This window comes from Camelus ferus, chromosome 6 (assembly GCF_009834535.1).
Source record: "Camelus ferus isolate YT-003-E chromosome 6, BCGSAC_Cfer_1.0, whole genome shotgun sequence".
NCBI lineage: Eukaryota > Metazoa > Chordata > Mammalia > Artiodactyla > Camelidae > Camelus > Camelus ferus.
Genome location: NC_045701.1, coordinates 34,094,431 through 34,122,158, shown reverse-complemented (window position 1 = coordinate 34,122,158; position 27,728 = coordinate 34,094,431). Strand labels below are relative to the sequence as shown.

General features: G+C 37.7%; 1 long non-coding RNA gene across 1 annotated transcript in view; it reads left to right on the top strand.

Moving 5' to 3' along the window:
- The window catches only part of LOC116664202, a 56,074-nt gene extending 32,309 nt beyond the window's left edge, over positions 1 to 23,765 (top strand). The window contains exon 3 of the long non-coding RNA XR_004320595.1: positions 22,626 to 23,765. This is a non-coding gene — a long non-coding RNA (uncharacterized LOC116664202). The remainder of the gene's footprint in view (positions 1 to 22,625) is intronic.
- Positions 23,766 to 27,728: the final 3,963 nt, after the last annotated feature.

Here is a 27,728-nt window from a genome sequence, read left to right as displayed (position 1 = left end):
TCGCTATAGGTTTCTTCTAGTCCTACGCCAAAATATCCCAGAGGGCAGACTCAAGATTGCTTCACAAACCCTACACAATTTTTATGGATGATGAACAACCCTGTGGGAAATAAATTATGACAGTCAGCTAGGAAATGGAAAATGTCTAAAAATTTCTAAAAATAATGATTACATTTCTCCACTGTTTGACACACCGACATTTTTACAGAAGCACATAGAGCCAGTGTTAGGAAGGGCTGCTGGTGCCTGTTGGGAAGCTGTTCTTTCAAGTGTTCCTTCACCCGAGACGTCGGGAGGAAGTAGCCTTCAATTTCACATCCTGCAATAGTTCATCTTGCCTCCTTTCTCCCAAATCAATCTTCTCTCATGCCTTCTCTGTCTGGGCAATAAAAATACCATTACCATCCATTCTTCTTTCTTCCTGTAAGAATTAGAGCATGTCTCTGAATATTTAAATATTTGAGTTTTAGGATGTCCCTTTCCTCAAAAACAGAGTGTCTGTCATGATGCTTTGTCAAAAATACATCTAAGAGCAATCTTCTGGTTTTTTTCTCTCCACACAGGTAAGACAAAGTGCATTAAAGCACACTAAAAAAAAAACTGAAAGTACTGAAAATGGAGACAATTTTCTTCATGATGTTTTGGAAACAGAACTTGAATTTTTCTTGCTTAACTCTTGGTTTTATTGATTCTGTTTTTCTATTGTGTTTTCTGTTTGTTTTATGCATCTTCTGAGATATCTTGTTCCTTAAGTATAGCCTTTCCTGAAAGTTAATTTTGTGCACTGCAGTAAAAAAGGGACGTCTTTTTCAAAATTTTCTTTCTCCAGTCTGTTCTCTACTACCCTCTCAGTGTCTGTGCAAAGTAAGAGATCCCCCGTTAGTTACGTAACATTGCCTCTGTTTCTTTCACATAGCAAAGAACCTTGCACACAGAAGGCACTGCAATTCTTAATTGAAGTGGATCTGGCGAGGGGGCAGCTCTTTCACCCAGAGGCTCAGTCTTTCAAGAGCTGAGGAAGAGGCTCAGATAAAACACTACTGTCTACAAAATAAAGAAAAGAAGCCGTACAGAGGCAGAATTAAAATAAAGGGAGCTGGCTTCAGCGTTTGGTACAGGAGAACAAATTTAGTCTAGGGTGTTTCCCACAACAAAGCAATTAGGATTGGCTTACCCAAGCCGGAAGAGGCACTGTAAACGTAGACGCAGCATTACAAAATGCAAGCCCATTTTAAATTGAGTGGCACCTCATTTTATTTGCATTTGTGTTTTTTGTTGTTGCGGTTCTTGTTCTGGTGCAGGATGACTGCAGTACTACTGACCTGTTCTTCTGAGGTCAGTCTTGGTACCTGAGAGACTGTGAATCTCTGCTGCAGCATGATGAACTTTGATTTTTTTGTTATTTATGGACAACTCACTTAGTTATTTCACTGGCCATTTTTCTTTCAAAGTAATGTTTGTATTTTTCCAAAATTTTATGGAATTTTTATCTTATAGCGTGTTTTTTTTCCAGATACCAGCAACTAGTAGTAATAGAAATATTTTACTCAATATTCCCACATTTACTAAAAGGAAAAGGGTTTTTTAAAAAAAATAATTGCAAAATTACTTGTTAGCTGTGATTTCCTGTATTATTTCATTTTTCTATACAATATATATATTCAGTGGTCTTACCTAAGGTATTTTATAACTCATAAGGTAAAAATTTTGTACAAAAAACATGTGCTCTTTAGAATATTTTTAAATTAGTAGTTTATTTGTAATTCCTATAAAAAAGTCTAAATAAAAAATATATCAAATTTTTATCTTACTACACAGTATGTAAATATATATGTACCATAGTGATATGGGTTTCTCAAAACTTGAAGTTTGGTGTCTTTTAGGAAATGTTCTTCAACTCTGGGTATTCTTTATATTTTCCAATTCTTTGCTAAAAACTTCATTCTGTGCATCTATACTTTGCTTGAGTTCTCTGAATATCTTCATCATAATTACTCTAAACTCTTTTTTGGATAGATTGCCTATCTCATCACTTATTTCTTCTTCTGGGACTTTATCTTGTTCCTTGGCCTGGAAGATATTCCTCTGCTGCCTCATATTTTCTATCTTTCTATTTGTACTTTTAGGTAGGTTGTATTTCTCGACCTGGGGAAGTGGTACTCTGTGGGAGACGTCCTATGTGTCCCAGCAATACACACCTCTCTTGTCACCCCAGGGCTGGGGTCCAGCTGGTCCCAGTGTAGAGTCTGGCTTGTGTTTGTGGATTCTTTCCACAGGCTTTGGATTCTTATTTCTGGTATCTGCCCCCTGGTGGATGAGGCTGGACTAGAGGCTTATGCGGGTTTCCTGGCAGGAGGGGTTGGTGCCTGCCCACTATTGGGTTGAAGCTTGGTCCGGGTCCTCTGGTGGGTAGGGCCATGTCTAGGGGTGTGTCTAGAGGCGTCTGAGGCTCAGGAAGTCTGCTGATGGGTGGGGCTGTGTTCCCACCCAGTATGTTGTTTGGGGCTTCATGACACTTGAGTCTGCAGGCTGTTGGGTGGTGCTAGGTCTTGGTGCTAATGATCCAATCAAGATGTCAGCCTCCAGGAAAGCTTCTGTAGTAAACACTCCCAGAATGTCTGGTAGTTTATGGAGGCTCACACTGCTCCATAGTCTTACCAACACTTGGTATTATCAGGTTTATTCTATTTTGTCTATTTAGTGGGTATAATATTATCTGTTTTCCATCTTAATTTACATTTCTCTGATTACTAATAAGATTTAACATCTTTGTTGTTTAAATATTTGCTGTTTTTATATGTATGACAAATGTGTCAGTATGACAGCCAGAGATAAAACATGTTTGAAAACAACAGTTGTTTGCAGAAAACAATATGACTTTATGTCAACAAATGACTATTTTAAATATAATTATAATCAATCTTATGTAAATAACTGTAACAAGTTTCTTCTTTCCATGCATACATATATTTGATGCCTTACCTACAGTCATAATGTCCTAAAAGTTTAATTATAATAGAAGTAACCACTAAGAAGGGTTTCATTTGTCCTTGTGCACATGCTGTCTCCAAACAGGAACTGAACAGTAATCAACCATTTTGAAAATTTCAGTGCCAGTGTGTTTTTGTGTTCACATGACCCATTACTGCTTGAGATAATGCTGTATTGTATGAGTAGATTAAAAGTTCATTTGTTTTAAGAAGAAATGTAGATATTTAACACAAAATAATTAAGAATTAGAATATGTGATGGGTGACTTTTAGAGCTTACTTGAAAGATGGTAGTTTTTAGCTGTTGCCGCTGTGCTGTGCTTCCCAGAGCCAAACAGGCAGATGGCCTTTCATTATTTTCTTGACTTTTTATATTTGTTGATGATTGTTGTAATTAATTTTTAATCTGAAGACTTGTAAAGCAATACTTGGGAATTTAACAAACCAAACTTGTATTAATGAAGCACAAACTGTCCAAATAGTTTTCCTCTATCAAACTTTACTGAGCAGTAATAACGCTTTCCTCATCGAGGGCTGAACCCAAAGCATCTGGGAAGCAAGTTCCTTTGGAAGGACCACCAGCAATCTGCACACACTGTGAGTAAGGATGACAGAGTTCCAAGTATGAGATCAAAACAAAATTTTAAAACTCTCTTTGTTGAAACAAAAGTACTATTATTGGGGGGGTACTTATTAAATACTGAGTGTCCTAATTCCACATTTATAAAGATAAAATTATTGAGGAACCTTTTGGAAATGTAAACATTTCACAACAGTAGATGATGTCCATACCTATTTCTACACATGCAGACTGTGTATCCTGGCCTTCTCCCTTCTCCAGTAAGAAACAGAAATTTTAGTAGTTTTCCCAAAGTCAGGGATAATTGGTGTTCAAAATATGAACCTACCGTTGTATTTCCTGCATTCATAATTCGTGACCAAGTTCCTTTTGAGAGGAGACTTGCCATGTTAACTAGAAAAATAACAATAATAAAAGATACGACGTACTGAGAGCGCTGTGCCAAACGCTGTGCAGAAAGATGCTCAGACACGAGCCCGTTTAATCCTCACAACACTTGGAGTAACCTTAATTACCTTTATTTCACAAAGTAGAAAATGGAGAAATAGTGGCAACAAGAAGCTTGCCAAAACATGCATCTTCAGAAATCCAGAAATCATCGGAAATGGAAGTAAAACTTCAGCGTGTTGTGTACAAGTCCTGCCTTTCCTGGAGCCTATGTGTGAACAGCTTGACATGCACCTTGGCATCTGTGATACACGGTCCCACGAAGTATGATGTGTGCATGCTCTCCAACCAGTCAGCTCAGGATTTGAATTAAATTTTGCATAACCTGCAAGACACATCCTGGGGAAAAAAGGACGCTCATTCTGTGACCGGACACAATAATGTGAGTGGATTTGAGTTGTTTTCTTAAGCCTTGAGGAGAGCTTTGGAAAATGGGGTAGATATGATTTGTCAGATGGACAGTGAGAGATTCAAAGGGTAAAGAGAAACCATTCACCCTTGCCACTGTTTTATTTATTTTCTCACTCCTGTCAAGGAGCAGCTCTACGTTTTGCTCAGAATAGCCTTCTAATCCTCGTCTACAAAGCTACATGTATTCTTTTATCAAAAACTTGACTCCACGCCAGCCTCCCTGAGGAGCCCTACCCTGACGATAGGTCGGATAAATGCATCCTCTGCTGCTTCTCTGACAACGGCATTCCCCAAACACCTTTAGTTTAGAAATGTAAACGCTTTTTTTTTCAAAAACAAAATAAAGAACATTATATCTGATTTGTCATCTCATTTTGTGTATTATAAATTCAGACATTCTTCTAAGCTGTTTTGTACTACATGAAGGTCAAGAATTATTTAGTGCATGAAATGGTCGATTTGTCTGGTGGAACAAGGGCTGCAATATTTAGAAATGGCTTGTAAAAGGGATAGTGTACAGTTCTGTAAAAACAGGTAATCCCTTGGTCAGTAATTATAATGTGATCTCTTAGCCATGGTGTGTCGTTCATGGTGGGCCATCATGAAATGGGGTTCATACTGTCATTGGGACAGCCTCCAAGGGAGGGATGGAGTAAATTGCTACCCATGAAAAAGGCATGCAGGAGGACAAGAGGCTTCCCTGGTGGGGAGGATGACAATAATTCAAAAAGGGGGTGAGGGAGGTCACCATTCCTTTTTTGCAAAATATTGCAGGTATCCACACTTTTCTCTGTGCATTCATAAGAAATTAGAAGAGAATAAAACATATGAAGGCTCCACAGAAAACCTCATATTGAAGTTCAGAATGGTGCAAACTGGAACTCTTCCACTAGGGGATGCGGGTAGGGGTTCTGAGGGGAGGGCTAAGTGACATGAGCGTTAGTACTAGGGGACAGGCTGAAAAGTTGACCATCCAGGGTAAAATATTCAAAGACAGAATTTGGCACTACGTCACTTGCCAGACAATGTATTCATTTGACATTATAGAATATAATATCTATAATATAGAATATTATATCTATAATGATACTGTATAGAATATCATTCTTACACAGTATTATCTGACAGTGAAACTTCTTAACGTAACCTTATGCCATAAAAATAAGTAGCTGTGCGACATACACAGCTGGAAGTGAAAAAGACTATCACTGCTTTTTGATTCAGAGAATTCTCAAGAATACAGAAAAATGAAGGAGAGATTCATAAGAAAAACATTCTAGTCCCTTTATTGCGGTGAGAGCTAGAAAGTTACAGACCTTGCCTAAATAAATTAGCTTTTTCAGAAACTGCTAGAAATTTTGCTTCTAACAGTTGCTTCTGACATACCGGCATTGATCTCAGCTGCTTTGGAATATACCCTGTTGGTCAGAAAGAGGCAGACACCATCCATCACTATTACAGGGGGGAAGGTAGTCTCTGTGGAATCCTTTAAAGGCGACAAGTTCACTTCCTCCTGTTGGTGGCAGAGTGGGTTGCATTTGTCTGGCAATTGAATGTGACTCCCCACCAAGTCTGAAGGTGCATGTAGCACACCCAACGGTCTGCACACAAAGAAAGATCAAGTTGGCCTGCCCCTCTCTTTGGAGCTTGGAGCTCACTGATCTCAGTGGAGTGTCACTGTCCCCTTTATGACAGCCACTCATTTCCCAGGCCTGCTGGGTTTCCAGACTGCCTTCCTATTGTATGTGTACACAGACTGATTATAAGTTCACCATTTCCTTCCACCTCTTTGTACAGGGTATTATCTATGACAGATGAGTGCAATAAAGTGAATCCATTTTTTTTTTTTTCTCCCCTCTTGCAGGCAGCACAGTGAGTTCTAACCAACAAAGGCACATTGAGGTAAATCTTTAACAGTGTCACCACATTGACTTTCATCATTTTCACCTTTCCTTTCACTGATTTTTATCCCTGGAGTTGTAAAACATAGTTTCACATTGTGACCGTCCTCTAGTCCTCAGTAGAATTCGTTACACTGACAAGAACATACTCTTTTTCATAGACACTCCATCACAGCTCAGCCTTCGTTGCTTCTCTCTCTCCACAAATTCTATTTTATAGATAAAAGCTCAGAGTTTCAAAGGATGAAAAATTTTCAAAAAAAGTGAAGCTTTCACTTTAAAAAGATAATGCAGTACTAGGAAACTACTGGAAAAAAATGTGATGGGATATTTTATAAGAAGAGAAACGTCTGTATATTAAGAAAAATTCCAAAACAGTATATATATGATTTTATAAAAAATTTATTTTATAAACAGCATGCTATTTATGGACAGAAAAAAAAGTATGGTTGTTTGCTTTTTATTTTCTCCTCTTTGTTACCCTTTATTTATTCATGAGTGTTTTTGATTTCATAGTAAGATTTAAAAATTTGTAAAGACAAAAAGGAAAACAGAAAATAGGAAATAACAAATACCATAAGGTTTTTATTTCAGACTATTTAGCCTATGTAAACAAAAACCAATTTGAAAATAAAGATTGATACAAATTTGTCATTTTATTTAATTGTTCATTGCAAAAAGGAAAGCTATTTCAAAGAGGAGGAGGCATGTAAGAACCCACCACTCTAATACCATAGTGATTTCTATTTTTCTTAAGTCACAGGCAATTTCAAAACAAATGAGGGTGCTTTAAACACATTTCAAGGCATCTCTACAGGAACACTGTGAAACAATCCACTGGAAAAGGGAGATACTGAGCCCAAAAGCTAACTTTTGCCTATTTAACCATTTAAATAATTGCTATCATTTCTTTGCAAATTGTTAACACTTTAAAGGACCATTGTTATGTCTGATTTTGGCGTTATTCTTTCCTTCTTTCATTTAACCAACTGGTAATGAACACATACTATGCTGCTTTATTCAAAGCTCTCTGTGACATTCCTTTTCCACTATGCTCAGGGGCTGAGAAACTCTGTAAGAGAACTGGTTAAGGAAAGAAATGGGGTAGGAAGGTAAAAGCTAAGAGGCATATCTGAAAGATCACGTTCTGGAAAGTCACCTACAGAAACAAAAGGGAATTAGGGTGCGTTATAGAGACAATTTAGGAGGTGATTTTTTTTTTTTTTAAGAGAGAGAAACAAAACAAGACAAATCTGTCACATGAGCAAAAATTATTCTTTTAGAGGCAATTTGAAGCCCAGACAGAACCAAATAGTGAATTCATTTGCAAAGACCAAAAAGTAAAATTTGGAGGGATTGTAGAGTGCTTCAAACAGTCAGGCCTCAAACTAGCTCGTGCCCCTGAGAATCTTGTATATAAGATCCAATTAATTTGCACCTGAACTATTCATGATTACATCTTAGATACTAGAACTAGTACAAGGATATTAACGTCCCTGATAGATAAATAGATAGTATCTATCCTTGACAGATTGCCTTGTTCATCTGATGAGAAGGCTATTAGACCTATTCTGTCTGCACATTTAAGAATTAAAAAGAATATTTGTGAGATAGGTAACTATGTAAATAAACTTCAGTTATGGTAAATTGAAGTAAATAGGGTTGCCAGATTCAGCAAATAAACAATATAGGGCTGCCAGTTAATTTGAATTTCAGATAAAAGACAAATAACTTTTTAGTATAAATATGTCCTATGGAAAAATACTATTCATTATTTATCTGAAATTCAAATTTAACTGAGCTTCCTGTATTTTCTTTGACAATTCTAGGACTTAGGAAAATAATTAAGGAATGATTAAGAGCTGAGATGACTGTAATTGTTTGTAAAAGCAAGGAAGAAAGAAGAAAAGAAGGAGGAGAGGGAAGGAGGAAAGAAGGAAAAAGGAAATCTTTTGATGTTCCAAAGAAAGGTGGCAAGCTATCTTCCTACTTTTCTGAGGAAATATAAGAAAAAGGACGAAATCTAGGAAGATGAATACTAGACTATTTTATAATGTGGGATATCTTTTTCACAATTGCATCAGGAATAGGACTTAAAAAATCAATTCACATGGTTATGTTGAAAACAAGATTTAGAATTTGATTATATTTTGAGTACCATTTCTCTTTCATTTTCTATTATGAAATACTTCATACATATAAAAAAGGACAGAGAGGAATGTAACAGATACACAGACATCTCATCCCAGATTTAAGTAATTGCTACCATTTCCCATATTACTTCAGATCATTTTTTGTAAAATAAAAATTAAAACTGGGATTGAAAATCCCTTGTACCTTTTCCAGTCTTGTTCCTCTCATTTCTTCCTTAGGTATGTTACTATTCTGAAATGTCTTCCTGACATATTTTACACAGTATTAACATATTATATATGCATATTTATATAATATGTACATATGTATGTGTGTATATCCTTATGTCCATAAACAAGATATTACAACATTTGGTTTGTTACTTAAATTTTTAAAGTTCCCTTAAAAGGTGCCCTTTTTCAATTTGCATATTCACTAAAAATTGTTTTGGACATTCATCCATGTTCTCACATCTAAATTTGGTTATCATTTATTTTAAATGATACATTATGAATACACTACAATTTATCCATTCTTCTCTGGTTTTAAATTTAAAAAAGTTTTTTTATTCTCCCTGCCCCCTTAAAGGAGACATGGGTGATTGAACCCAGGACCTCGTGCATACCAAGCATGCACTTTACCACTGAGCTATACTCCCAACCTGCAACCATTCTTTTCTTGATAAATGTTTACGCTGTTTCCAGTTTTGCACTATTGTAAACAATGCTGTAGTAAATATCCTCACACACATCTCTCTATGCATGTGTCTAAGTATTCCCCTGAGTATATACCTGACAATGGAATTGTTAGGTTATACCTTCTGAGCATCTCAATTTTGTTAGGTATTAATAAACTGTTCTTTCAAATGGGTTAACAAATGTCCTTTCCCACCAACAATGTATAAGGGTTCTCATTTGCTCACATCTTAATCAGCATTTAGGATTTTCAGACATTCAGAATTTGCCAATCTGGTGAGTACTGTTTAATTTGCATTTGCATTCTCTGATTACTAGGTGAGAATGAGTATGTTACCACATATTTATTGGTTCTGCTGATCTCCTCCTCAATGTAGTATTTTGCTTTATTGATTGAGTTGTCTATAGTGTGTCAATCAACACTTTCTTAATTCTCATGCAAGGAATTTACTAAGGGTAGACACACAGGAAAACCTGTAGAGAGGTGAGGAAACCAGATAGAAAAGAAGCCCAGTAAAAATGTGCTTTCAGGTGAGACCAAGCCTCAGCCTGATCCCTCGAGGAACTCTGGGACAGCAGCTGCATGGCAGTCCCTCTGTCCTGAGGTCAGGGAGTAGGGCTTTTATGCCTCAGGACAGAAGATCACTGCTCCAGGCCATGCTGGGTGGGGGTGGTGACTCCCAGGCGCTCCCCTTGGAGGCAGCTTCATTGCCCAAGGGCAATCCTACCTAGAACTTGTGCAGAAACCAGCAGTGAGCTGCAGCAACCACAGCAGCCAGTGAAAAGGATCCCTGAGGACCTGAGATGGGCACCAACCAAGTTTTCCACAATTACTATAGTTAGTTATTGAAAATACATAATGTTCTCTGACAGGGCCTTTGCATTCTTTTTCTTCTTCGGAATGACCTCGGTTATTCTCGAACCTTTACTCTTCACCGTGAATTTTAGGTAGGGTCAACTTTTTAGTTTCCGTAAAAACGTGGTATCTATTTTTTTATGATCTTCAATAAAATGTACAAATTTTTGCTTATATGTTTTATATTTATTTTGTTAGATTTATTCCCAGGTTCCTCGAAGTTTACTGTTGTTATGAATGAGATTTATATTTACACACCATTTCTAATTGGTTGTTGCTATTATATATAAAATAAAGTATCTTTCTTTTTCAAAAAATTTTTGTTATAGTTGATTTACAGTATTATATTAGTTTCATGTGTACAACATAGTGATTCAGTATTTTTATGGATTATACTCCATTTAAAGTTATTAAAAAATAATGGCTATGTTTCCCTGTACAATACAATATATCCTTGTTTCTTATTTATTTTATACATAGTAGTTTGTGTCTCTTAATCCCATGCCCCATCTCACCCTTCCCTCCTTCCCTCTCCCTCGTGGTAACCACTAGTCTGTTCTCTATATCTGTGAGTATGATTCTGTTTTGTTATATACTTTCATGTAATTTTTTAGATTCCACAAATAAGTGATAAATAGAGTATCTGTCTTTCTCCGTTTAACTGACTTCATTAAGCATAATACTCTCTAGGTCCATCCACAATTATTGCAAATGATATAATTTCATTCTTTTCTATAGCTGAGTAATACTTCATTATATGTCTAAATTATAAATACTTATCATTGCCGAGTCCAAACTCGTTCTGCTCGCCGCACGACAGGCCAGTAAATCGGGAGACCAGGTGTTGGGGCAAGGAATACCAACTTTATGTGGAAAGCCGGCGGACGGAGAGGATGGCAGACTAATGTCTTGGAGAACCATCCTGCTCTAGTAAGAATACTGGCTCCTTTTATACAAAAAATAAGGAAGGGTAAAGGGAAATAAGGGAGGGGGTGTGGTTGACTGTTTAATCTTCTTGCTGCAGGCATTCTTTGTTCTTGCAGCCATCCCCGTGGGCTAGGTCATGGTGTGCCTGTAAACCTCCAACAAAACAAAGGTTATTCTCTACTACATTATTATATTATATAAATAACTTACATATATTCTTGGATATAGGAGAGTCATGATAATTTCTCAAATCATGGTTGTTAATTTAAAAAGTAAGTTTCAAAATTCTGGCAATTAATGCTTTGTATATTATGTAGTTACAATGTAAATTGCATACATTCAGAATCAATATATGCTCCTTGTGAATTGTTCCTTTTATTATTAAGCAACTACACCTTCATACTCCAGAATAATTTTTTTATGTTAAAGCCTATTTTTCTCCAATTGTAAGTGCTACATTATCTTTCTTCTGAGCACTGTTCCCTTGTTATGTCTTTTTCCTTGCTCTTTACTCTCAGTCTCTTTTGTCATTTATTTTATGTGTCTACTATAAAATTAATACAGCTTAATATTAATACTATTTTATTCAAATTGAGAATCTGTTAATAGACAAGCTTAATCTGTATTTATTATGCTTACTGATGTATTTGAAATGTTTCTACCATTTTATCTTATTTTATGATTCTATATTGTCATGCTTGTAATTTTTTTGTTGTTGTTCTGTTATTCTTTTCTCATGGTTTCTGTTGGGTTTGATTTCTTTATGTGTACTTTTTCATTTTAGAAACTAGATCTGATGCTTCTATTTTTTGGTTACCCTTAAATTTGTACATAATCATAGTGGGCTTTAAACATTCTAAAATTCTCATCTCTAGACTACTTTCAAGCAATTGAAAAAACTTAACCTCATCTCTGATTTCCCATCCCCACCTTCCATATAATTTTACCAAATGAATCATTATTATTAGTAGTATTTATATCTAATGACTGTTTAGATCCCAACACACTCATCAATTTCTTGCTTATCTTGCTTCTTGAACCCATTCATCTTTCTAGTTTCTATTCTGTTCTTACTAAATTTCATATTTCATCAAAGGTTTGTAAGTAGTAAAATCTCTCAGCCTCTATTTGGATATTTAACATTTTTGTTCTTCTTGAACAGTTGTTTAACTAATGAATTCTATACTGTCAGTTAGTTTCCTCAGTACTTTGAAGCTATTATTCCAAGGTGTTCTGATTATTTATTTAGGCAGTCCACACTTTTTGCTGTTTGCTTTTAAGATTTTTATCTTTATTTTTGAAGTTCTGCTTTTTCACAACACTATAGCTAGGTATTTGTTTTACTTTTTCTGCTCTGTACTCATGTGACTTCTTTTCAGGATTTAGATCTTACTTTAATTCCAGACAATTTTGACAATTATTTCTTCAAATGTTGCCTCTCCACAAGTCTCTAATTTTTTTTCTGTATATTCAATTAATATATGTTGGACTTTCTTATTTTACCCTCCATTTCTCTTGACAGTTCTGTCACATTTCCCAAATGCTTTTCTAGATGTCGCTTTAGCTTTGACTAATTTGTTGTTTAACCTATTGTGTGTGTAGGGGGGGTGTGCATGCGTGCATGTGTATGTATTTCAGTGGCTAGACTTTTTATTTTAAGGTTCTCTGGGTTAAATCCTCCAGTGTTAAATAATATAGTTCTTATCTTCCATTATGTCTTCTAATCTGTCTTTAACCTCTATAGTGATTACTTTTAAAAAACTTTATGGATTCTTTTCCTTGTTGTATAGTTTCACATCTTGGGGTGTTACATCTCCTGTTTTGCCTCTGCTTTCTCCTAGAGGACAGTTCTTTTTTCCCCTGTGATGCATGTGTGTGTGTGTGTGTGTGGGGGTGGGTATTTATTTTTCTGAGATCAGCTGGGGTATATGTGTGTGTGCAAACACGCACAAATTCTTGTGTTCAGAATAGTGACTGCTTCATAAAGCAGTTTCATTTAGCTTTTGACAAAAGTCTGAGAACAATTTTTATGTAAACTTTCCAGTTTGGTAATCCAATATAAAATAGCTGGGAGTTCATTTTGCTGCTATTCATAGGGACCCTCGATATAAAGATTAATTTTCTTGGATAAAACTAGTGTGCAGGTAGCCTGTCCATGGCTGCCATATATCTTGACCAAGTCCTCAAGGACTCAGGTTCATTTTCTCCCTCTTCACCACCCTTAATACACAGCTTACATACCTCAGCTGTTAGAGCTCAAACTATTGCTTCCTTCCACAAGAGAGAAAGTAGGGGAAAGTGGGGGGAGGGGAACGTACTTGCCTGCCATCTAAGGAGACTTCCAAGACATCAGGCCTTAGACAATTAGCCAGAACTTTTCAAGTAACCACATCTCACTGTAAGGTAAACCTTCCCGCCGCCCCAGTATACTATGTTAATGGGGGACACTCTCAACCTCAATAACATAGACAACCTCTTAGTAAGAAAGAAGGGGAGAATGGATACGTGATGGATACCTAAGTGCCTATAAAACCTGATCAAACAGATATAATCAATCTGGACTTTATACTCATGTGTACCTACTAGTCTGCAGTTTTCATTTCTTAAAAATGGTATTTTCTCCACCTATGGTTCCAGGTAATTTGCAAGCTTAGCTGGAGCATCTCAGGCTAGTAGGTGGGAATTTTCTAATTCTCTTTTCCACAGAAACAGTAATTCTTCAGTGTTTTATTCTATATACAGGAAATTTGATTATAGCCCTGGCTTTCTTTGAGTTGTACCTGTTTATTTGTTTCCTTTTGGTTATAGAGAAAAAGTAACTTTTTTTTTTATATTGTGCTTTAACCAGTTTTTCTATTTATTTGTAGTGAGAGGTGGGAATATCCATACTAGCAAAAATGTAGTCAAATTATAAAAGTGGACTTTACCTCAGGACACTTATTTTCACTCATTCATTCCATATATATATCTGATTCTAAATAGATCATCTAATGATGGTGACACCTCTGCCTCAGCAGAAAATATAGTTGGTTGAAAATAATCTGCTTTTCACAGATAAATTCATGTATGTTGAAAGGTATCTCTCTTGTCAAGTAGCAATACGTAGGAGTGTGGAGGTAGGAGGGGATGGGCAAATTAGCAAAAATAAATAAAAATTAGAGACTCAAAATGCATTTGTAATTCCCCTAATCCTGATAAAGGAATTGAATAATAATAACTATAGGACTCATCTGCAATTCTCTATGACTATTCAGTGAGTTAGGGAAAAAAACTGCTTTGTGTAACAGAAGAATATATTCCTCAGAATCCTCTCAGCAGACAGCCCCTTACATCTTCTTGGGCAGAACTGGATCACACGCCCAAATCAGCAAAGCACACTGTGATTGATTTAATCTAATCAAGACTCACTACCTTGGGCACGTTGTTCTGTAGCAAGGGAATGAAAGAAATGGCCATTGAGAGCACAGCCTACCATGTCTACCACAGTGGCACGTACTCAGAGCTCTATGAAGGGTTTTAGCTTCTGACCCACATCCTGACGACCAAACCATGTACAGACACAGGGCCTGAAGTAATCCATCTATAGATTGTCCATCTTTCTAGAGGAAAAAACACAAAATGAAAATAAAAACAACAGAAATAGGTACCATATACCTGCATAAAGAACGTGGGACATTGAGAACTGATGATCAGTTCTATAGGAACAATGGTATTCCCTACCATATTTGAGTATGGGAAGATAATAATCCATGATATGCGGAGGCAAAGCTGCTCATGAGACAAATTATGGAGGGAATGGGTGGGCAGGAGGGGGCAGGGGTTGGCGAGTGATTACACCTTAGTCTTAGAATGCCTGGCACTTTACATGCATTCGGAAACAGTTTTTGTGTAACCTTGAGGCAGGAAGACTTGTTTGTGCAGCCAACATGCTGAAGATGCTTAAAGACAAGGTCAGAGAATAATCTTAGAAGATGTCAAATTACAACACTAATCTATTTCCTAGCAGTGCCAGGTTTCCATGACAAAGGTATAAACACAAATTAACAGAGGTTTTGACAATTAAAATAGGACTATTTGAGAGAAATCAGATATGCCAGAGGAGTGGACAACATTGCTGTTCTTGCCATGCAGCATTCAGTCTCCTGTGTTTGATTAACAGCATCTTGATTTCTATTTGGGTGGGACAGTCAGGTAAGGTGCCTTGTATTACCTTAGGCAAGCGTGGCATTTGACCCAAGCTAAGCTGACCAGACTCTCCATGTTGGCTTTACATCTTGAATAGAGTGACAAGTGGTTAGAAAAATGGATTAAAATAATTGATCCAAGACCACTGATTTTCCACTAATGCCAGCTGCCTAGATCTCCAGATTCTTGTCAACCATTTCTGAGCTAATATCTGAAGCTTTGCTTTTGAATTTGGGAGGTGGCCACATACTCCAATGAATTATCTACTTGCTTCAGTTGGTTTAGAGTAGCTCAAATAAACTTATCTGCAACAGGGTACTGTACCCAGTGTGGAGAGCAGTAGATGGATTCTTGATATTTTTATGTATAATCTACAGTATTTTGTGATTGGCTATATATGGAGGTGGAGGGAGAGAGAGAGAAGTTCAAAACCCATTTCTAGGCTTGAGCAAATGTGAGGGTGGTTATGACATGTATTGAGATAGGCCATAAGGAATGAGAAATAAGTTACTGAAAAAATTATGAATTTAGTGGCAGACATACTGGGTTGAGATGTCTTTGCCCCAGTCAGGAGGTAGTAGGACAGTTTAGGGTGGATTTTAGAATGGGAATTGTTGGCAACTGTCAGAATCTCTTCACCATCTCATGACTCCTTGACCTTTAAGATAAGGCTAGTATGGTAGGTGGCAAGATTCAAATGAAGGATCTGAAATCTCCATTCCTAACAAGTATAATACTGCACTAAAAAACAAAAAACAAAACAAAACAAAATCCCATAGGGCATTGTAGAAATTATTGCTAACATAAAAGACCTGAGAAATGAATGCAGGGGTATCAGTTAAACTTTTATAAAATAAATAACCACAAAAACCTCAGTGTCAAGTAACGATAATAATTTATATAGGTCATAAATATGAGATTTAGATGATCACCTAGGTCAGCTGATGTTTGCTGATATTATTTAAGAAGACATATGGATGAGCTAGGTGCCTCTGATAATTTAGGTTATGGTCACTCATATGTCTGTGTGGCACATGCCTACAGATCGAGGATAGTCTTGCCTGAAATGACTGGGGAAACTCAACTCTGTTCTATGTATCTCATCCTCCAGCTGGCTAGCACAGGCATGTTTTCATGGAGAGAACCAAGAGAGAAAGAAAGAAGAAACACACAAGGTCTTTTGAGTCCTATGTTCAAAGGGACACCCTCATTTCCACTGCATTCTACTGGTCAAAATAATTCACAAGAACATCCCAGACCCAAGGAGTAGGGAAAAAAAAAAGACTATGTGTCTTTAGTTAGAATTATAAAGTCATATGGGGAAGAGTGTGGGTACAGGGCGGGATGGAGTATCAGGGCCATTAAAACAATCAATCTCTTGCACATGGTGTTTCTATCACCTTCTCATTTAATTCATGTCAACTAGTACAGAAAGGTTGGTGATATTTTAATGGTATCTAGGTATAGCCATAAGCTGCAGTGCAGTTATCAAGGTGTTGACCTTAATTCTATTTCTTTCTGGAAGTAATTTCCTTCTTTTCCAAATTAATAAAAATTATGACACTTGGGACATAGTTATTGATTTTGCTAACACACTTTTGTTTGTGTCTATCAATCCTAAAAGTTTGCCTTCAGTTGGCAGGGTAGATGAACACTATTACTGTGCTCTAGGGAGAAGTTAACTTTATAATGAGGTCTGTGACACAATTTAATTAATGAAGACCTTGGCCACGCTACCACATACTACTAGTGTACAAGATACAGGTTTACTGTAATAATGATGCTAATGCTGATAATCTCTGAAGGACAAAAAACTGAAATCATTAGTCTTGGTAAATTATGTATGTCTAAAATGATGAAAATATGAAAGATAAGTCTGACAAAACACAGGATGCTGATACAATACCTTGCTAGTTGATTGTGGCTCCTTGATTTTAATAATTTGAAATATATGAGAATATCCAAAACTTAGGGATAAGTTCCATCAGTTGGATATCATTTGACATATTGACCAAGTTAATCAGGCCTAGCAGCATGTTATTTTCAAGTGGGAGTGGTATTTTGTAACTTAAAATGTCTAAGACGATAAATAACAGAGTGTCTTAACTCAACCTGATCTGAGCAATAATAAAGTTCATCATCTCACATGGGAAGCTTCCATGGGTAGAGGTTCCAAGCTCTGCTTCTCTGTGATTCTCTTCACTCTGATTCCTTCATGTGTCCTCGTCCTGAGACTACAACTTGATAGATGTAGTAGTGTTTGATGTCAGAAACAGACATTATCCTGAGCTATAAAAAGGAGATAATTTTTACTGGGATCTCCTAAAGGGAAAGGAAATATTTTCCAAGAGGCCTCACATTCCTTTCTGAAATGGATGACAAGTCCCAGCTTTCTTATGCAGAAACACCATAGGTTTATCATCTTTTCAGGCAGTAATCAGTGAGTGCCTTTTGGGTGCCACGGCCAAGGCAGACACGGTCCTGTTCTCGTGGAGCTTATCATCTGCTTATTCCACACAAGGAGCAAAGTGCATCCCCTGAGAGTGCAGGTTTCTTGCATTAACATACATTAAGTGCAAGTAATTCTTAGCTTGTTGAGCACTGTTGGGCTGGACCCAAACAGATCATAAAAACCTGTATCAGGTTGCTCATAGGTCTATACCTGCCCAATTACAATTTCACCTGAAACTTCATCAGAGGTTTCTTTTTTCAGCCTAGAGGATTTTATGATTGCTCTGTTCAATAGCTGGCACTAGTTCTAAGCAGACAGCTAAAATATTGCAACCCCAGCTGGGTGTCTTAGTTCAGGCTGCTGTAACGAAGTACCATAGACTGGTTGGCTTATAAACAATTTTAAAAAATATTTCGCATGGTTCTGGAGGTTGGAAGTCCTTGATCAGAGTGCCTGTGTGGTCAGGTTCTGGTAAAAGCTCTCTTCTGGGCTGTAGGCTGCCTTTACCTTCTTGAATCCTCTTGTGGTGGAGATAGGGCAAGAGAGCTCTCTGGAGTCTCTTTTACAAGTGCACTAATTCCATTATGAATTTTGGGGGGTTCATAAACATTCAGTTTGTAACATTGGAGTTTACCTGAATTATGGTGCAAAAGGGAAGTGGTCTCCTTAAGCAGAATCATAAGCAGTATTTCTACAGTTCTATATCTAAAACACATTATATAAATAGCCCTTACCCACCCTCTAAGTTCTAGATTTGTATGGCCTGCTGCATACATTAGTTCAGAGAGTTCTTAAACCTTCCTCACGCTTGTCAGTCTAAAACTAAGCTCATAATTTCCACTTCATCTCCATATTCGCTGTCTTAATGCCAAGAATCACTTAGCATCCCAAATTAGGATCATCACACTCCTCTCTGCATGTACACCCCATTGTGCAATCCTTCATCTCCTCCGTATTGCCACTCCATTACCACCATTACATAGCATCTTGTTCCTGGACCTTCCCAGGATCCACATCCCTTCTTATTCTACTTTCAGAGGGAACTTTTAGAGACACAAACACAGTCATGTCCACACCCTTGATTAAAACACTTTCGTGGTTCCTCTTGCTTATAATAACCAGATTAAATATTATTTACATGCATATAAAGCTCTGAGGGGTCTTGTCTCCACTTTGTCCCACCACTCCTTCCTTCCTTCCAGTCCAGCCCACCCTTATTTCTGACCAGGAGGCCCTTCCATTGTGGAAGAGGCAATCATTTGTCTTCAGCAGAACAATGGTGCCTTCTCTGCCTACCTTCCTTTTTCAGGTCTTCATCTATGATTTAATGACTGCTTTCCATACACAATAGTATTGTATCCAAACCACCTCCATAATGATTTCGAAAGAAGTGAGGAAATGCATTGGCATTCATGTATTTACGGACCTAATCTGGTGCCCCATCATCCTCTAACATCTGAATACTCTTTTTTTGTTTTCTTTCATACCCATTTACTATTTCATCCATTTAAGCATCAGCAGTATATTATAGTAGTTTTTTTGATAAAAAAATTTAAAAGTTTTTGTCTCATTGATAATACTAAATATTTTCTTCAACCTTCAATTTTGTCAAAATGTGCTAAAAATATTATGCTTAATTATAACTTAGCAAGGCCAGCAGACACTAGTATGGCTCAGGGTTATTTTCCTCCACTCCAAATGATGCCACAGCAGTTTTATTCCTTTTTCCCCTATAGTCTCTTCTTTCAACAGCCATTTCTCATTACTATCAATGTGTGTGTTTTCTGCTTCTAATTGGCCGCCATGTGTTTCAAGCTATTCTAAGTGAATGCAATGTTTTGGCTTCAAAACTTTCAAGTATGTAAAATCTTGCATTGTTTGACTCTTTTACTTGAGCTGAAATGTTTAAGTCATAATTTTCTGGCTTAAATCTCCTTTCTGGATAATTAAATTTGTAGTAGGCTGATCTTCAAATAAATCAAACATAAAGTAATACTTTTATTTTCTTACCCAACAGACATCTCTTTAAGGCTGGCACAACTTATATGATATATATTTTATATTATGGAAACCATCATAACATGTGGTTGTCTCTGAATAATTTGAATGCTTCTTTCATTTGTGTGTATATTTTAGAATAAAAAAATCAAATTCCAGCCAAATCAAATGCTCCTAGTGTCCTATTTATGTCATCATGCTGCCTTTCTCTTTGTAGAATGCCATTTTGCATAGTAAGATATTTATATCGAATAACTTTCTGATGATCTGAAAGAATTAAGATAGTTTTAAAGATGATCACATGATGCCTAGAGAAGTCTTGTGACATTACATCTCTCTGGCTCACTGACTTGGTTTTAGAATCCTAAGCATTGGCATTGTTAAGTGAGAGAAACATCGGATTATTGGTGGAGGGGTTATGAAAATGAAGCACAGATGTTTGCATAGCACGTTACTGGCATCGATAGTAGCCCTAAAATTTAAGGAGTGGGTACATGTGCAAAAGTGGCGAGAGAGGAGCTGGGAGATTTGTGTATTTGTTTTAAGGGTAAGTTCAGCTTGTTTTAACTTTGTCTTGCATCCTGTCCTTTACATAGTCTCTCAATCTCCCATCTTTTGTCCTCTTCTCCCCTCAAACTCTCCATCATCACTTTCCTCTCCTTTTTCTATTCCTTAACAACTGTTGGCCCACTCCAAAATGTAAATTAATTTGTGGACAAATTATAGTGCCGCTTGGAGAAAGCAGGAGAAAAATGTTTGGCCCTTTCTCCCTGTTTTAAGTCCTGGTTATCCCTACTGTGGTTTAATTTCATTTCTAGGATTTGGATCAATAAATTTGTAGGAAACACAAAGCCAGTTTTCTCAGTTTATTGACCTTCTGTTGAAAGCAGACACAATTTAGCCAACATCTGGACAGTATTTGTCAAGGCCAAGTGTAACTCAAATCCAGGCCAGAGAACGAGTTGGTGCATTTGTTAGTTAAGCCATTTAATGGGCTTATAAATAAGATAAAAAAAAAAAAAGTAAAAAAGCCAGCTGCTTTTAGTCCCATACTAGGTTTATTTTCAGCAAGGCGTCGGTATTCAGGGTGAACTGACATGCATATACCACTTTTTCTTTCTTTTTGCGTCTAGAGTATGCTCTTGAATCCAGGTTTCTCCTACTGACCAAACTACTTACTGTCTTGGATGTTGGCCAACTTTGGCAGCTTCCTTATCTCTTTCAAATGTTAGCTTTCTATTTATTTACAAGGACCATTATAGATCATCACACTGTCAGATTGACCTGGTGGATGTAATAAATGGAGGGCCTTCTGGCTGCATCCAATAACTTGGATTTGCTATGGAGGGCAAATGCTGGAGAGATGAAAACATGGATTATGGAAGGCCAGTCAAGGGGAGATTGGGATTATTTGGGTACAAGGCAAAAAGTGCCTGGCTCTATCAAGGTGGTGCCAAGTATACACGCCTAAGAGGCAGAAAGAGAGGAACTGATCTTTGGATTTGAAACTCTTTGAAGGTAATACTATATTCAAATTCCTCATTTGTACGATTGAACTTAAAAGGCTTCTTCATGTTATGGGCAGAGGCTGAATGGCACCTGACCTAGGCTGGCGGGGGGACTTGTCAGCACAGTGTTCAATGAATATATTTTGCCTATTGCCTTATTTGTGACATTTACACCAAAATCAATATGTGAGGAAATAGACCCCAACTTCTTGTGGCTATAAGGTTAATATTAGCCATAAAGTAAATAACATGATACTTAAAATCCCTTTTGTATTTTTATTTTAAATTTTTTTTATTGAGTTATAGTCAGTTTACAATGTTCTGTCAACTTCCAGTGTATCAGCACAATTTTTCAGTCATACATGAACCTTTTGTACCTTTTCGTAGTCCCTGATTTAATTTTTTCCAGAACATTATTTAATTTCTGTCTCTCTCCTACAGTATATGTACGTGTAAGTGTAAGTCACACAAACTTACCTGGACTTTGTAGAAAAAGTTCCCGAAAATGCTTTCCACATTCCACTGCGGCAGCACACCTTGAGAAGGGGCCAGGGCACTCATCTTCAGAGCTGAAAGGAGGACAAAGGGTCTTTGTGAAGGGGAATTGCCGATTCCCCTTTCAGCTTGGCCAGGGCAACCCCTTCACAGATTGCTGAAAGAGGTGGAATTTTTAAAAACTCATTTGCAGTTCACTTTCAGGTGTGGTAGATCAAATTTTTAGACTAAGGTTTGCAAAGTTAACTGGCTATTACTCCTTTGATCAGAATCTAACCAAGTGGCTGTAAAGCAGAAAACCAGTAACGTTCCCAAAGGAAGGATTTGATTGTTGGGAAACACCCGGTGGATGACCTTTAGCTTACCTTTTCTGTTGGACCATCTTAAAGAGATACACGTTATTGTTTCCAAGACTCCACAGTGACTGATTCGATTTTTATCTATTCTAAAAATATTTTCTCCCTCAGCAGAGGCCAAATTCTCATGTTAAAGACGACTGGAGACTAAAATGGCATTAATCTATTTCCCTGGGTAAGCAATTTTCTAACAGTGTATGAGCCCCTTATAACATTTCAGGAATATGAGTAGCTTTACATTTACTTCTTAAAAAGCAAATGAAAATCTATTAATGAAAGAATTTGGTTAACAAATCAGTGAAACTTTAAGAAAACCCACATCCCTTTCTCATAATCTAAAGCTGGAAAAGTGTACCATAGGACATTACTTGGGTTTCTGAAATATTATTTACCAGTCATTAAAATTCAGACTGGTGGCTTTTAAATGCCTAATTCCATGTTTCTTCTAGCCGCATTTATTGCTTGTCTAAACTTCTTTTCAAATTGGTAATCTCGATTACACTTCTTTAAATTTAACTGAAGACAAAATAGCTTGCTTTTGGATGTCTCCATGTAATTACAATTTAATTTTGTCTGGTTGATATGCTAAAGATAATGGCTTCTATTTTGCAAAATGCGACCTAGCTACATGCAACACCACTGCCAGAGCCTATTTCAGATGCAGGAGCCAACTGTTCTCTCATTTCTGCAGAGTTCGGGCGTTTGGATTTTGGCGACATTTCCATGCTTGAATGGAATGAAAGTTTCTGTTGATCTCTGTAAAACTCCAGCCTCCCGACCCAGCGATGTGCGTTGAGGAACAAGAGCCGGCTGCCGAGACTCTTTCGCCTGGAAAACTGGAACTGAGGCTGGAGAACACTTGACTTTTCTCCCCTTTCAGTCTACTGAAAGTTCGTTATGAATATTGCCTCTGCTCATGTCTAATCACATGGTAGGAAACAAGGGTTTTGGAAGATGGTCACTTGATCGCCTCTAGTAAATGCCAATCATTACTAATAAACCCTCTCAGAGCACAGGGTAATGTTCCAGTCTGAAAAGCTCAATCTTTTTCTAGCCTGAGATATTCATGGTCTTTCCTTGTAGTTGTCATTGTTGATCTTACATGGCTTTGTGGTTTCTACCATCAGGATTATCCTCTCTGGCGGAGCACCTAGGCATGGTGCATAGATCTAGAAAGCGATGGTTCCATTTGGAAGGCAGAGCAGCAGTTTCTATCCAGCAGTGCGCTGTTCTGTAGTGTAGTGGAAAAGGCATTACTTCCCCTGCGAGAGTCAGAAGATGGGAGTTCTAATCTGGGATCTGTCAGTTGACTCTGAGGCTTTAGGCAACTGTCTTCACCTCTCTGGATATCATGCTCTTTCTCAACTAAATTAACTCCAAAAATCACTTCCATAAATTTGCCTGATTGATTCTGGAGGGATTTAAAAATAATCATATGCTGACTCATTTGGAAACTTTCTTATTGATTTGTTTTGCCTCTCCTTTTTCCTCCTCCTCATACTATCTTCTTGAGGTCATTGCAAAAGAGGGAGTAACTTGGCAAAGGGAAGTTGATGAAATCAGTTAATAAGAAAACCAACAAACATACTGAAATGTGCAAGTGGACCCATTTGAAAATGTCCACTATCTTTTGGAGAAAGTCCACTGACTCATTGAAATTCCTGTGCATAGATAATGAAGAAACAGGATGGTCAAAAGGTAGAATGCTTCTCTCAAGATCTTAAATGTCCAGAGAGCGAACTAGATCGATAGCCTAGGAGTCCAAGGAGTGGGGAACAAATGAAAAGTCCCTTGAAATACTGTTAGAAAATAAAAACAAAGCCAAAAAGTGTCTAACATGGTTTTAATACCTTAAAATTATCCCGTCCACTAGGAATGGCTTTACATTTTATGATTAGTTTAAAGAAATAAATTAACTGGATAATCAGCTGGGGACAGCTACTTTTCTACTAACGGCCTAGTTTTAAACCCCTCCCCCGCAAATTTATCTTCAGTCATGTATGTGATACAGTGAAAACAAAAAAACCTAGTTTCTTTCCATGTAAACTATTTGTAACTTAATACTTAATTTTTCTATAACTATTTAATGATTCTACTGCTTTTTCATCATTAAACTAGACAGGTGCCAAATTGACCAAAGGGCTGAAAATATGACCCCTGTGATAATTGTTTTGGTCACACTAGCTTGACAAACAATGTAATAAAAATCATGATTCAAAATTCAGCATGGAACTTGTGAAACATGTTATCAAGTCCTGTATCAAATGCTTGAACATGTTTTTAATTGGCAAAACTTTAATGCCATTAAGAGTTTTGCATATGCTTCAGCTAGCTTTTGTGCAGTTGAGAAAAAAATATCAATACCCATCTGTCACTCTGAGTGGATCACATATGGCAACAGAAGACCTCAGAATACATCAGCTGTGGTTTCTATTATCCAAGTCACTTCAGCTCCAAAAGGAGTTCAGCCACCTTGATATAGCTTTGGCTATTAGAAGTTTAATTTTGCCAATTAAAGTTGTTATTTTGCACGTAACTATGACAATTTTGCCTGTATCCCTTTGCTATCCTCTTAACAGTCATAAGTAAGAACTCTGAGTGCACAAAAATCCTTCCGTTCTGATTTGGATTTCTGTAATAGTGAAGGCAACAGCGCTGCTTTCGAGTAGACACTCTCTGGATTGGTTAAGTGATCAGTGTTGGCGGGGTCCTTTGTAGATGCCTTCTGTCCTTTCTGAACTGCCCTTTTGACTTCCCAAGGCAAGGTGAAAAGTGAAGAGGGAGAGTTGAGTCAATATTCCAGATATTTAAAGCCCAAAATACTAATGTGCAAAAACTGAGATTTTTCTTTTTTTGACATGGGGAAGGAGTTGAATAATCATGTCTCATTCATTTATTTAATGTTTACTGAGGGTCTACTCTATGACAGGCACCAGATACCAGATGAGAAAGTAACTGGCTGGATACCAGAGATAAAAAAATGGACTCATGGCACCTGCCTTCAAGAGCATGTAAAGACCTAGTGAAGAGGAGCAGGTACATACACAGTGCGGTTCTGAGTCCCATTCCAGAGGTATCTGGAGGATGCTCTGGGAACACAGTGGGAGAACGATTCATTGGGTGAAACCAGAGAAAATATTAAAAAAAATGAAGAACAGGAAATTGCCATAAGACATATTGGGAGAAATGCTGCTAAAGTCAGTAGGAAGAACACACACAAAGGCATAAACATGAGAAAGAGTGTGAGAGTTTGTGGACTGGTATGTAGTTCAGTGGGACAGGAAGTGAAGGGACTATGAGGAAAGATGGGTGGCAAAGAAGGCAGAGACTAGACCACAAGAAGTTCTCTATTTCTGGATTTGGAGCCGTATCTCAAAGATACCAGGGAACTTTAAAGCATCCTTGAAAGGCCAAAGGACATCGTCACATTTCCGCTTTGTAAACAGCACTCTGATTTACAAGGGCCCAATTGGAAGGAGCTGGGATGAGAGACAGTGAATTTATTTTCAGGGGACCAAGAGGCAATGGCAATGAGGTGACGGAGGAGAGGATAAATCAGAAAAAAATATTTAGGTTATGGACTCTATAGGACTAAGGCTTACCCTGTTTTTCTCTATTGGATCAGTTTACCATATAATGTTTGACCTTGTCTTTGCTGTGTAAACATAGACCATCCCGCCACTGCTCAGGTCTGGTTAATATAAGGAAATGGGAGGTGGAGTAGGAAAAAAAATATGTTTTTTCATACATTCAAGTTCAGCCAAATTGAAGAAGAAATGCAGCATTTATAAACAGTGTTATATTTGAATTACACGTGAGAAAGGATCTCCCCCCAAATTTATATCTTTCCAGTTATTTTGTAGCAAATTAAGGATTAAACCATCATGATCTTTTCTAAAACATTATTCATTTTGATGGTTTTGAAGGTCTGTCAAGCATTTTTCAATGTTTATTCTCAACTTACCTTAGCAAGAAGCTCTGTATTAGTGCTAAAAAGAGTCAATCCTAATGAAGTAATAAAGTAAGAAACTGAATGATCTTCAGTGTTAGTTAGAATAGGGGTTCACCTGCTGTAATCAAGACCCACAATGACAAGGATTTTCACAGTCCAGGCGTAAGCAATCTAATGCTGGTTTCGAGAGTTGACAGTATCGGGGCCGCGGCCATACTCTACTCTCTCTTTACTTTGCCAGCCATAGAGTATTCCTTGGTCAGCCTGATACAGGTTGGTCCACTATCGCATCCTCATTCCAGCCAGTGTCAAGGGTTATAGGATTACATTTTTCTTCCTTTGAAGGACACACATCATTTCCACATCCAAACAAAATATCCCATGGCCAGAACTTGATCACTGGACCACACCAAGATGTAAGAGATGATGGAAAAATGGCCATTGTTCTGGGGGCACCTGAGTCCAGCTAAAAATAATGCACTTTTAGATGTGGGAGAATGGATATTGGGGGACAACTGGCAGTTCCTGACACAGAACCCCTAGGACATTTTGAGGCACCCATTCAGGATGGTTATGCCTTATTACAAACTGGTTTTCTTTTGCAACCAGTTTTTTCTACTAAGACTTGAATATCCATGATCCCACTAATTTCACTTATTCAGCAATCATTTAATGAACACGTACCTTGTGACAAGGTATGCCACAGGAGCTAGAGATGAAAAATTAAATAAAGCTCAGTCTTTTTCCAGCATTGTTCATAGTTTAAAGATGATGACATAGATGGTAAATCAGTAACTGCCATAGACCACGGTAAGTGACACACCAGATGGCAGGTGCTCTCCTCAGAGCCTGCTACATCCCTTAGGGCCACAGAAGAACTTGCTGAGATGCTGATTTCTGTGTCCTCATTTCCACAGGAGGGTAATGTTCCTCTCCTCTTCCTTTCCTTTCAGGATTGGAAGACTGAACCACAGAGGTCTGAGTTCTGGTCTCTTGCATCAGGCTGTTGTAAGAGGTCCTTTCACTTTAGGCAGAAAACAGAGGAGTCTGGCACTTTGCTCGGAGGCTTTCGTTTGGGTTTCTAGGCTGACCGCCTGCACCTGAGTCCTGCCTTCCCTGTGGGGACAGGGATGAACTGGGGTTCTTAGAGTAGAGGGAATGGTCCTTGCAAAAGGGTGAGCTTCAGGTGGAAATGTTGGGAGGAGGAGACTAGTGGGCAGAGAATGGGTGAGATGACAGGGACCCTTGTCCCTCCTTGATGTCGTCGCCTTAGGGAGCTCTTACTAGTGTCCTCGGGGCCCTCTCTTCTTTAGTCCCTTTTAACTCTGACTCTGACCTCTATCACTTTCTCCTTCTTTCATTCCACTTTTGCCCCATTGGCCTCCCAAGAGTTTTGCCAGCCAGGCTTGCTCCCTCCTCGTGGCCTTCATGCTCTGTGTCCCTTCTGTGCCGGCTGCTCTTCCCCGAGTCATGTGGCTAATCTCTTTCTTCAGGTCTTTGCTTACCTTCTCCTTGAGGCCTTCCCTGGCCATTCTTTCAAGCATGTCAGCCCTTCACCCTGATTCTGTATTCTTTTCCCTGCTTTGCTACGTCTCCTTAGTGCTGATTGTTCTTTACTTAATTTCTACTAGAAACAGAGAGGAACAGACAATAAAGACAAACAAGTTCCAGAGGAGCAGGGATTTTTGTCTATTTTATTCAATACTTGTCTTTAGGATGGTGCCTGGCACATAATGTATGCTCTGTAACTATAATTACAAAAATCCCCTAAGTCCTAGACAGACAAGTAGGAAGTAGAATCTTCTTCATTTAAATTGACCATATGTGGGAATGCAGTTTGGT